This window comes from Dama dama, chromosome 28 (genome assembly GCF_033118175.1).
Source record: "Dama dama isolate Ldn47 chromosome 28, ASM3311817v1, whole genome shotgun sequence".
NCBI lineage: Eukaryota > Metazoa > Chordata > Mammalia > Artiodactyla > Cervidae > Dama > Dama dama.
In genome coordinates, this window is record NC_083708.1 from 25,996,465 (window position 1) to 26,009,539 (window position 13,075).

Genomic DNA, 13,075 nt, shown 5'->3' on the forward strand with positions numbered 1-13,075 from the left:
AAGAGAAAGTAAAGAGTGTTCAAACGTACTTTCCTGACTATGTTCCCAAGTCAGAAAATTATTTTCTGGGTCAAACCTTATGCCTTACTCCTAGTGTAGATTTTGTGTTTCTCTAATCTTAAAGAGGCTGTTTTGTCACAGAAGGAAAGGAAGATTTTGGACTTGATAGCAGCAGACTTTGGAGTAATAATGGAAACTTACATGTAGATGAATCTACACTTTACTGGTAGTTTCCACATAAAAACCTTTGAGAAAAGTATATTTCTTTTTTTATTAAGGTGTAGCTGATTTAAAATGTTATAATTGATGCTTTTTGAACTGCGGTGCTAGAGAAGACTCTTGAGAGTCCCTTGGACTGCAAGGAGATCTAACCAGTCATTCCTAAAAGAAATAAATCCTGAATATTCATTGGAAGGACTGATGCTGAAGTTGAAGGTCCAATACTTTGGCCACCTGATGCGAAGTACTAATTCATTACAAAAGGTCTTCCTCCTGAGGGCATGAGGAGAAGGGGATGACAGAGGATGAGATAGTTGAATGGCATCACCAATTCAATGGACATGAGTTTGAGCAAACTCTGGGAGATAATGAAGGACAGGGGAAGCCTGGCATGTTGCAGTCCATGGGATCACAAAGAGTTGGACATGACTTACTGACTGCACACATAATATGTAATATAATTTTTATAAATTATAGTCAATTTAAAGTTACTATAAAATAATGGCTTTATTTAAATAATGGCTTTATTCTTGCTCTATATATTCTTGTACATTATTTGTTTTCTATATTGTAGCTTGTGCTTCTTAATCTCCTGCCCTGATCTTGCTCCTCCCTCCACCCATATCTCCAAACTGGTAACCACTGGTCACCACTAGTTTTCCCAACGAGTGTTTCATTTAACAGTAGGACTCCCTAGGTATATTGAGAGAGAAAAAGGGTAGGAGAAAGCAGGGGAGGGAGGGAACAACTCAACAATTGTAAGGAATTTTTGAGCTATGTAAATACCAACACCACCTCAAGTAGGCAGAAATGGCTGAGACCTTCAGGCTACTGCTTAAAGGACTGAATGGTACTAATGTGGAAGTATTAAATGTTGCAAGTTCAAGATAGAGGGAGAGAGAGAGAATCATCTAGATAAGAAGGCAAATGATCCATTTGGTTCCATGAGTTTATTTATTTTTTTTTTTTCTGTTATTATGTGGAAAAACATTTTAGAAAAATTTTCTGTCTTACACTAAACGTCCACATCTGCGCCAACTGAAGATTTCCTACTTTGACTATGAACAAAAACAAGGTGGGAATGAGAATGGAGAGAGAAAGCGTTTTTCACAATAAATTGTCCTGGGCTTGATGTAAACCCTAAATCTTTTCAGGAGTGAAGTTTATTTTGAACAATGCTTGTAAGATGGGAATCTCAGTGTATCACAATGTAAGTTGTGTGTTTGACCAAAAGGATGATACAAAACAACACACATCAAAACAAAAGCAACCAAGAACAAATTATACAATAATGCTAGTTTCTCTTAAAAAATTCTCCTGATCCAATTTCATATGACAATTTCTACCTTTCTATTTCTGGCTGTTTGGGGGGGGGTCTGGTCTTTTTTTCTTCTTTGAAAGAACCTGACAGGAAATGATTCTTACCAGTAAAGTCAAAGGAGGCGTATTTACATAGTTCCTCATGATGTGATCAGGAAATCCTGTTGTAGAAAAAAAGTTGCAGAAAAATGAAGGAAAAAAATGTAGTCTGCTTATGTTTTCTTAAACTTCTCCTGCCCCACCCCTGGAGCCATTGAAAATACAAGAATGGTCACATGTGTATGTATGGCTGAGTCTCTTCACCGTTCGCCTGAAACCATCACAACACTGTTAATCCGCTACACCCTAATACAAAATATTTTTGGTGTTAAAAAATAAATAAATAAAATTAAAAAAATAAACAAATACAGTCTCACTGTTTTTTTTTTCTTTTGAACCATAGATGTCAGCACCACATTTCATATTTCTGGTTTTGCTTGTCTCTTGTTGTTGAAAAGCTAAGAAGGCTGAGGTTTCAGATGCAACTTCCCCTCATTTCTAGATCTGTCCAGTTCCAACAGGGATGGCTGAGTGTCCCAGGGCAGGAGAAGGCATTCCAGCTTTGCAGGTTTCTAATCTCTCTCCTGACAGGCCATCAGGTCTCCCGCTGACGTCTGTGAGATGTGCGTCAAAGGCCGAAAGGATCCCGGCTCTGTGATCTCTCTCCTGAATGACAGCGACGCTGCCAGCCAGGAGGGGGCTGTCACTTCAGATTCCACAGCAACTTGAGCGGCTGCAGCTGCTGCCTGAGGGAAAACCAGATGCACCAATATTTTGAACGTGCTGTCAGGTTTGCTAGGAATGTACAGACTTGTTGCAGTTGTTTTGTGGGGTTCTGGTATTTGAAATCTGTCACAAAGCCAATTCCAATTTGGGTAATAATGTGATAACTCTGAGCACTGGGTGCCAGGTACTAAATTTTACTTGAGAGTTCACACATTCTTCCTGACAAGTTCTGTGAACCCCATGTTATAAATAGGGAAACTCCCCAGCATTGCTAGGGACACATGGTGACTCAGTTCTATAAATGGTCATCTGGCAGCACATGGATCCTCCTGTAACTTTCAGCCGTTTGCCTTCTCCGTGTAACATATTCTATCCCGGGAGGGATGGGGGCCATTTGTTACCACCTGGGAATGAAGAATTAGCAAGTTAAATCACTTGCCTTAAGCACATTTTGTTTGGAAGCACTATTATCGCAATTCAGAGACAAAACCACACCTTTTATATTACATGTATTTGTCTGTGGTCGATATCAGGTAATCAAATGGCACACATTCCCAAATTCCCTTTCTTTGTAAAGAAGGCAGACTTTGCACTTTCCTGATGAGATTTTTCTCTTCCTATAGCCGTTTCCCCAAATTTGCTGGTTTTTTTTTTTTTTTTTTTGTCACTTTAGAAAGTGTGAGCATGACAATTTAAGATTATATCACAGAGTTCACAGCTTTAAGAGCCATTTTTCTTCTTTGCTCTATTGACTGGTTGATTCTCAACCTAATTGATTCTCAACCTAAATGATATTTGATCCTTTGGGAATTTTGTTGCATTCTTTGATCATTAAGGATTCTCATTAAGCAAAAGCATGAGCAGGAGAAATTGAAGACCTAATTTGATGAACTTCCCCTACAGGAGAGAATTTCCACTTTAAGGAAGAGAACATGGGCCTGTTGCATAAGCAAGGATGTTATTTTCCATTTTCCCATTTTCCCTGTGTCTCTGGCACATGGAACAATGCCTGGCCTGAAGTAGGGCCTAAATAATAATAAAATTTATTATATATTTATCAAGGAAAACATGAATGAATGAATAAACAGATGAATACACTGCAGACTTTCAAGAGGAGTTTTTGATGTTATTCTGGGAAGAAAAAAGAAGACTGGGCAAACTCAGTGATTGCATTTTTCCTCTCTTTTATTAACATCAAAGTATATTATCTGCAATAGAGGGGTTAAGATAAGGTCTCTGCTCTCAAGCCATTTTCATAACAGTTACTGATTCTGGTAAAACAACTGGCTTTAGGTCCTCAGTCCTAATGTCAGAGATATACCACTATTCCTTAGTAAATATTCTTGTATGCTGTTCTCAAGATTCAGAAAATGTGAACTTTGCACCTACATCATCATTTTTTATTTGGAGTTTCCTTCAGCTCCAATTCTTTCTACCTACATGGTGTTCTATTATTATTGTTGTTGAATTGAATTATTAAATTTCAAAGGCATAGTTTTAAAGACAGTTTCAGTATTCTTTCTAGATGATTAATAGCTTTTTCATTACTTTTTGCTAAAAAAAAGGATGCTTAGAGCATTCCAGAAAGTTCCTTATCACTGAACTCTTTTACATGGACATTAATAATGTGTCCCAACTGTGTATTTATTTTGACTCTCAAGCTTAGTTGTGGTGTATCTTTTATTGACCCTCAGTTTTCTCATGTAGAAAATGGAGATATTTACCTTTTGAAAAGTTAGTAATTTTAAGAGAACCCATATAAAAACACTGAAAATTTCTGCACATTGTAAGTACTCTGCCCAAAGTTGCCAATTTTTAGTATTGTATTTGATTTTAACAATCAAATGAGGGTTCCATCCCTGGGTCAGGAAGATCCCCTGAATCAGGGCATGGCAAACCCACTCCAGGATTCTTGCCTGGAGAATCCCATGGACAGATGGAGCTTGGCAGGCTATAGTCCATGGGGTCGCAAAGAGTTGGACACGACTGAAGTGACTTAGCACGCATGCATTTATATGGGGTATAAATGACAGAGACACTGCAAATGAATAATATGTTGACTTTGCTCTCAAGTAGAAACAGTCACAGCACCTAAATAAATGAATCATAATGCAAACCTGTGATAACAATAAACGAATAAAGTGCTCAGGAACATAGTGATTGACTTCATCCTAGGATACACCGGGAAGACTTCCTACCGAATGGAATTTTATTTCAGACTTGCAGAATGGGTATAAATGTATCAGGCAAAGAAAAGGGCATCATTTTAGGCAGTGAATATACATGAAATAGAAGTTCAGAACAACCAGAATCTTCAATGATGGTTCCATCAAAGTGGAGTTTGGAGAGAGGTGGTCGAAAAAGTGAGAAAAACTTGTTGAAGACAGATGTGAAGGAACTTGTATGGTAAGGGAGGAATTTGGTTTAATTTTCTGCCATTAGATCTATATTTTAGAAAATTAACTCAAGAGGTAGTATGAATGGTAGTACAGCGGTTACCATCTGAGTCATCAGGGAAGCCCCCTCTACCGTAATGGTACCCTCATCCAGGACTTCCATCTCCCAAAGCTGTGAGAAATAAATTTCTGTTGTTTATAAGCTAAAAAAATAAAGGACAGAATCTAGAGTTAGATGAAGAGGAAGTCCATCACTCAGTCCTGTTGGACTCTTTGTGACCCCATGGACTATGTAACCCACCAGGCTCCTCTGTCCATGGGATTCTCCAGGCAAGCATAGCGGAGTGTGTTGCCCTGCCCTCCTCCAGGGGATCGTCCTGACCCAGGGATCAAACTTGGGTCACCTGCATTGCAGCCAGATTCTTAACCGTCTGAGCCACCAGGGAAGCCCAATCTAGAGCTAGATGGCTTGGATTAAAATCTTGCCTCTACTCTTTACTAGTTCATGACTTTAGAGCAAGTTATAGCAACTCTGTGTGCCTCAGTTTCCCTGGCTATAACATGGGGATAGTAAAAATACATGCTTTACAAAGTTATTGTGAGGTATCAGTTAAGCTATGATTAGACTAGTGCCTGGCATGCAATAAGCATTATAAATAACTGCTGGTTAAACAATAATATAAAATAGAAAGAGAGAATGAAAGCAGTGAATGAATGAATGAAACCCAGGTAGGACGCTGGTGAGGATCAACTCTCAGACTCATTCATTTTAGTGGACTGCAGTAGAGCTGAAGAAAATTTGTCTGGCCCGAAACATAAAGAAATTTGAATAAAAACAACAATATTTCTTAAAACAAAGGCGAACTTGAAACCATCGATTAGGGGCTGATACACAAAAACCCGTGGTAATTTTCCAACTTGATCTAGGTCCTCTTGGGGACCTCTAGGGGACTAGTCCCTCTAGGGGACTGGGACCAGAATGAGGTGGAGAAGCAGACATAAGTACACAGAGAGCTGAATTTAAGCTATCGATAAAAAGCTAGAAGCATTGAAGAGAGGTTTAAGATATTAATATGAAAATAGGGCCAGAAAAATCTATCTATGGCCTGGAGGATGTGACAAAAATATTCTTATTCTATATAGTTCTATAGATGGAAAAAAGTGCCACATGTAAAACAAATAGGTATGCAAAACAGCTGTGAGGTATTAATGAATATTGCCTACAATGTATAGAGATTTTATTCTAATGAAATGAATATAAAAATGTTTATGAACAAACCAACTATGTACTATATAAGAAACACTCTTCAAATTCAATGCCATGGGTAGTTTGAAAGTAAAAAGATAGATAAAGAAATTCCACACCAATATTCCAAAAGAGTGGTTATTTAAAGAGTGGTTCTACTCATATCTGATAAAGTATATTTCAGAACAATAAAAATTGCTAGAGAAAAGGAGGAACATTATGTAATGATAAAAAGATAAACTCACCAGGAAGACATAACAAATTGAATTGTGTACATACCAAACAATACATATGAAGAAAAAGAATCTTGAAACAAAAAAAAACCAAACTGAAAAGTAGACAAATCCAAAATTTGTTCATAGATAGCTGAACAATATAACCAAACCAGCAAATCTAATTGACATATATAGAGCATTTAACTCAGCAATAGCAGAGTATGTATTTTTTAAAATCAAGCCTCCGTGGAAAAGTAGCTAAGACAGACTACATCTTGGGGTATAAAACACCAAATTGAAATCATACAGAGTATATTTTCTGACCATAATGAAATCAAACTAGAGATCAAAAACAGAAAGACAATAGAAATACCTTCAAACACAGAAATTAAACAACACACTTTTAAAAGGTCATGGATCAAAAAAAAAAAAAAAGTTCATGGATCAAAGAGGAAGTCTCGACAGAAACAACAACAAAAAGAACAGAATGACAATGAAAATACAACATATCAAAATGCTGTATGAAATGTCATGAAAGAAGTTCTGAGAGGGGAAGTTATAGCATTAAATGCTTGCATGAGAAATGAAGAAAGTCTTCAAATTAGTAATTTAAGTTTCTACATCAAGAAACTAGACAAAGGAAGACCAAATTAAATCCAAAGCAGCAGCAGAAGTAAGATAATACAGAGCATAAATAAATAAAATTGAAAATAGGAAAACGATAGAAAAAATTAGTGAAACAAAAAGTTGCTTGTTCAAAACAAACAAACAGACAAATAAAAATAAAATGGATAAACCTCTAGCAGGCTTCCCTGGTGGATCAGTGGTAAAGAATCTGCCTAGCTTGAATTTAGTGTGGAGTAGATGAAGACCAATATTAAGAGTTAAAAGTTTTTTTGTCCAAATTCCTATAAGATCATATGATAAACTGTGGCATAATGGTTTAGTCACATAAAAGCTCTTGATTACACTGCAACAAGTGAGTATTTTATCCTGGCAAGTAGATCTTAGAAAGAAATTATTTTTAGAGAGTAGATGAAATAAGTTAGTTTCTTTTGGGTAGCTACTAACTTACTCTCGATAGAGCACTTTACTAGAGTTCATGATGGTTGATGGTAAGGAAGCATTCACTGCTCAGTTTATCTTCCTTTTCAGTTTTGCTCAAACAAAATGGGTTATTTTTGCAAAAATTCTGCTGAATTTTAACCAGTAATGAATGAAGGGGATGTCCTCACTTATTTATACATTAATATACTATGTCAGTGTCGATAAACTTATAACTTCAATATTAGTTTACTATTTACCAGATTTTCCATTTTCTAGGACAAAATTGTAATGATAATATAGAAACCTGTCTGAAATAATAGAATTGGAAATTATGATACTTGTTTTTGTTGCTAAGTCATGTCTGACTCTTTGGTGATCTCATGAACTGTAACCTACCAAGCTCCTCTATCCATGGGATTTTCCAGGCAAGAATACTGGAGTGGGTTGCCATTCCCCTCTCCAGGGGATCTTCCCAGCCCAGGGATGGAACCCGCATCTCCTGCATTGGCAGGCAGATTCTCTCACTGAACCACCAGGGAAACCCCACTGCAGTAATTTGACTAATCTTAAAAAAAAAAAAAAAAAATTGCGATGCTTAGATATTACTCAAATTAACAGAGTTGGCACATATGTAAAATCAATTCATTTACCAATTTGTTAAAATGTATTAAGAGCTGGAATTCTACTGCAAAAATGTTTAAGCAAACTTTCTGCTTTGGAACATATTTGAGCAGTAAAGGGCAATAGTTAAGAATTCTGGCTTTTGTGGTCAAACATATCTGCTCTGTGATCACTAGTTGTGTGGTTTTGAGTCAAAGTAGACTTTTCACACCTTCCTGGGTACAAAGATGACAGAAGGAGGTCTTTGTCTCAAAAAATTCTGATAATTGAATTAAGTCCAGCTTGTGATATACAGTGCCTGATAAACTGCTCAAACAATGTTAGGTTTTACTAGAATTGATCATTGCCTCGGTACTATCATAATGCTGTCAACTATTGATTCTACATATGAGAAAGCTTTGACATGGAAATCTGATTAATAGAGTTTTCTATATGTATGTGTATGTAAGACTTTAATGATGAAGTTGTTGTAAAATTAGAAAATGAGACAGCCATTTATATTGAGTTTCTGGGTTACAGGCACTGGTGACGAACTTTCACATATTTTATTTCATATTTCACATGTATTATCTCACTTTGTGCGCAGAAGAGCCATGTAGGGTAGCAATATTCTTTTCATTTCAGAGTTGAGATAAGAAAATTTCTGTTTCGAGAGTCACAGATACATAGCCGCAGAATCATATTCAAATATCCTAAGTCCCTATTTTTACTGTCTTGTAGGAAACATGATTAAGCCATAATACTGATTGAATGGAGATTAACTTTGATACTTCTGCCTGTTTAACAGATTGAAGCAGGTCATGACACAATCTTCTACTCCTGCTGTTGTGTATATGTATGACTGCACTGGAAATGTCATAAAATAATTATTGTCATAAAATGTCATAAAACCATTATTCATAGTTTTCATTTGATTTGTGATAAATTATGGTTACAAGGTCTGACCGATTAAATTATATGATAGACGGATAGATAGATACATACAGCTACTAGGAAAAGTAAGAGGCAGTCTGGCTTTATCATAAATGGATAAAAGACTCATTTTGCTAAGAATCAAGGAACCTGGGCATTTGTAAAGCCTCAGGAAAGTGCCCCTAAACTTTAGCAACCAGGAGAAGTGAAACTAGCAGAAGGATGAAACAGAGGGGAAAATGATACCCTTATCCACACTTCTCAAACATTTTTAAACATCAAAAATGACATATCATAATATACTAAAATCTTTTAAGCATTTGTTTTTTAAATATGAGTGAACATGCTGTTTTATAAACATGCATCGAAAGAAAGCATTTCATGTTAATAAATTAGAGTTTATATTGCATTTGAAAAAATAAGTCATTCAATATTTAAATATTTGGGTGAAGACAGAGTTTTTGATATTTTTCTGGATTTATTATATAATTTAGGTATTTTGGGTTCTGCATTTGCATGTTAAAAATGTGCTATTTCATGTCGAAAGTTTCATATTGAAAATTTGATATTGCATATTTAAAATATTGATATTTAAATATTTCCATATTGAAATTTTGATAGCTTTAGCTCTAATGCTGAAGTTTGTATTCCAATCTCTGTACGCCCTCTTCTGGTTACTGATAAGTATAAAAAATTCTGAATTTTATCAAAGGATTCAGAGATTTGTATCAACATTTCTATATTTTTATGCTTAAATTTCTGAAATGTGACAGTAAGTCCACATCTGATAGTTGGTGATTGACCAGTTGACCTTAAATATAGTGTACGATGATCAGAAACGATCTGTATGCCCCAGGGACCTCTAAGAGGCTTACTTCTGGGAGCCAGGATGCTTTGAATCTCAGGGGTCAAATGGGAACACCATATGGGGAGAGGAAGAAAGAAGGAAGAAAACAGCTGTAATTAGGCAGCTGTTATATGTAAAGTGAAGTCCTAGGTATTTTCGAGCCATTGTCTCAAAGAGATCAATAGTTGCTGTTTTGACAAGAAGGAAATTGAGACATAGAAAGCTTAAGTGATTTTCCCAAGATTACACAACTGGTAAAGCCAGACATCTGACACCTTCTTGACTTAAGTTCTGTTCTCTCTTCATTAATGGGCTTCACTGGTGGCTCAGACAGTAGAGAATCTGCCTGCAATGAGAGAGACTTGGGTTTGATCCCTGCATTCAGAAGATCCCCTGGAGAAGGGAATGACTACTGAATCCAGTCTTCTTGCCCAGAGAATTCCATGGACAGAGGAGCCCACTACAGCCCATGGGGTCATAAAGAGTCAGACATGACTGAGCAAATAACACTCCGCTATCTTCATTAATACATAATAAAAGGCAGAGAGGCAGGAAAAAAGTAATATACAGCACAGAAAAGTTTGTGATTTATTCATTCAATTACTCATTTAACAAGCATGATTTGATTTGTGGATTGTAAAGTACATACTGTTAAAATAATTTAAATCTATTTTAATTTACAGTATTTTAGTGGACAGACTGACCTATAAATATTGTCAGATGTCAGATAATCTGTTCATTATGTAGTGATAACATGAAGTAATGAGTAATGAATAAGAGCAAGTGAGAACAAATTTCATTCTTCTTATTCTTTATTTTAACAAACACACAAAAACTGTGTTTTTCTTATCCCGTGGAGAGAAAGGGAAAAAAAGAGGATAGAAAGACAGTGATTTTTACCTAGTGCTGACTATACATAAGTGTTTTATATATTTTGTTTTTATTAATTGCCTCAATAAACCTGTGATGTGAGGCATTGATTTTTAATTATAAGATAGCCATATGTCCTGGCTTGCCAGAGTGTCCTGGTTTACTTCTGCTGTCCTGGGATAATAATTATTATTTTTTTTTCTGGGATAATTATTAATAACACCTTCTTTCACTCTTCAAAATATCCTAATTTGGTGTGTGGGTGTGTGTGTGTGTGTCAGTCACTTAGTCGTGTCCGACTCTTTGCCACCCCATGGACTGTAGCCCACCAGGCTCCTCTATCCACGGAATTCTCCAGACAAGAATACTGGAGTGGGTTGCCATTCCCTTCTCCAGGGCATCTTCCTGACCCGGGTATTGAACTCTGGTCTCCTGCATTGCAGGCAGATTCTTTACCACCTGAGCCACCAAAATATCCTAATTTGGACAATGTGTTACATGTCCTTCTAACGATCTATGTTTTGTACTTTTACCAAGTACAAACCAAGGCCCAGACAAGTTAAGCAAGTTGCCCAAGGTGATCAGTTTGTGAGCTGCTGGGTGAGGACTGGGAGAAAACTCCACCTAACCCTAAAGCCCAGACTCCTCTTGCAGTGCCAAGGTTGTATCTGTCACACCTTCAGAATTTCTTCAGAGCCTTTTTGACTCTCCCTTGCCTCTTGAGGTAATGTGATTTATTGCTTATCTTGCAGGCTTTATAGGCTAAGTCATAACTGTGATTAAACTCTCCATGTAAAATATATTTTCATTTTCAAAAGGAAACAGAGATCTTGCTGATAGAACCACTCATGAATGCTAACAGCCTTCTTAACTGCAGTCTCTGGTTGCTTTGTCAACTGATCGCCATACAGTGCTTAACTCAGTCATATCAAAAGGTTCTTGTGATACTGAAAGGCTCTATTACCTTTATTTAATATTCTGCCCTTTCTGTGGTGCTCTATCAGATCAAAGTGTTAACCTTGTTGAATGATCATTTTGCTAATGAGTTCCTGGTAAAATTGTGTCATTGTCAGAGAAGAGAGAATCCTTTGGATGAAAACTTTCAAATGTCAGTTAAACCAGATCCTTGAAATTTATCCTCCGGAAAGCTGTCCATGGGTGAAACATACTGTATGAACATCGGGGGCAGAGCTGGAGGGTGGGGAGTAAGTTGCAGTCAAAATGTGAAATGCACAGCAAGGAGGCCCGTGGGGGAAGAACTTACAAAAAGTCAGCTTGCAGGCATATACAAAGGGAAGTGGTTTTACCCCCCTTTGCTTAAAGATAGTTGAGAGTGGGTGATCTAAACAGCTAGACAGTAAAATACCATGTTTGATAAAACTCATTAACTTTAATGTGACTTAACACATTTCTTCTCCCAGGAGTGCTTTTTTTTTTTCCTCCTAGAAATTAAAAAAATGAGAATATAGACAGAAATTTCAACATCGACTGACAGCCTAGACACACTTCAGTGAGGGGGTCTACTTGGAAAGTCTCAGTGCAGAGGTGAAGTCAATCTACTCTGGCAGTTGCTAGGGTGCCTCTCAGGAGGCATGTGTTTAGGTGGACTTAAAGAAAAATTGTGAATGACGATTTTAAAAAGCTATTCCCTTTCTGGGCTCTGTCCCTGACATAAAATTCCCAATTATATACTCTATTTTTCTCTCTCTCGGCTTAAAATAACATATACATAATACAAGTGTGTCATAAACTTTCTCACTTTTGTGTGAGAAACACTGTGTTTAATGTGGGGAGAAAAAAATTTTTTGGTGGATAATGAGGGAGTAGGAAAGAAAAATAATTCAAAACCTACTTTGTACAGAGAAAAACCACCCTGGATTTTGCAAAAGCACTTCTACAAAGTCAGTGAGCTGGGATGCTCTTGAAGGTTTGCAAAATCCAACTGGAAGAATAATTTAGCATTTTACAGCATCTTCTTTCTTATCTTGGCTTATTAGGGATTGCCAAAATGTATTCCAAAGAACATTAAAAGAAGCTTCCCTTTCTTTTTTCCACTCTCATATGCTTGTGTCTAGCCTCTTAATAGCCCATAATCAGGTGAATTGTTTATGATGCTATTAAGTGAAGACAGCCTTACGCTGAAGGTACTCTGATGTGTTGCCATGGAAATGCCACAAGCACTGATTCGGCATTAGGATTTTGGCCACATTGTAGAAATAAGCATAGAGAGAAGACAGGTTGAGATTTTCTTTAAAAGAATTCAAAATAACCTCAGTTATATTCATCCTTTGCTTGTGCAACAGATATGTCCTTTAAAGAATTTATTTTTCATAACTTAAAAATATACTGTTATAGATATTTTAAAGAACCCTGATAGCCATTGTTGGCGAATCTGGAAACAACAAAATTGTTGTTGTTGTAAGCGATAATAGTATCTGTCCTCTGGTTATATTATTAGTATAATTAGATATCATAATGTATGTTAAGCAAATTCAGCAAGGTTTTTAACAATGTAGTAGGTAGATTTCTGGGCTTCCTAGGTGCGCTAGTGGTAAAGAATCCACCTGCCAATACAGGAGATGTAAGAGAAGCAGGTTCGATACCTGGGTGGGGAAGC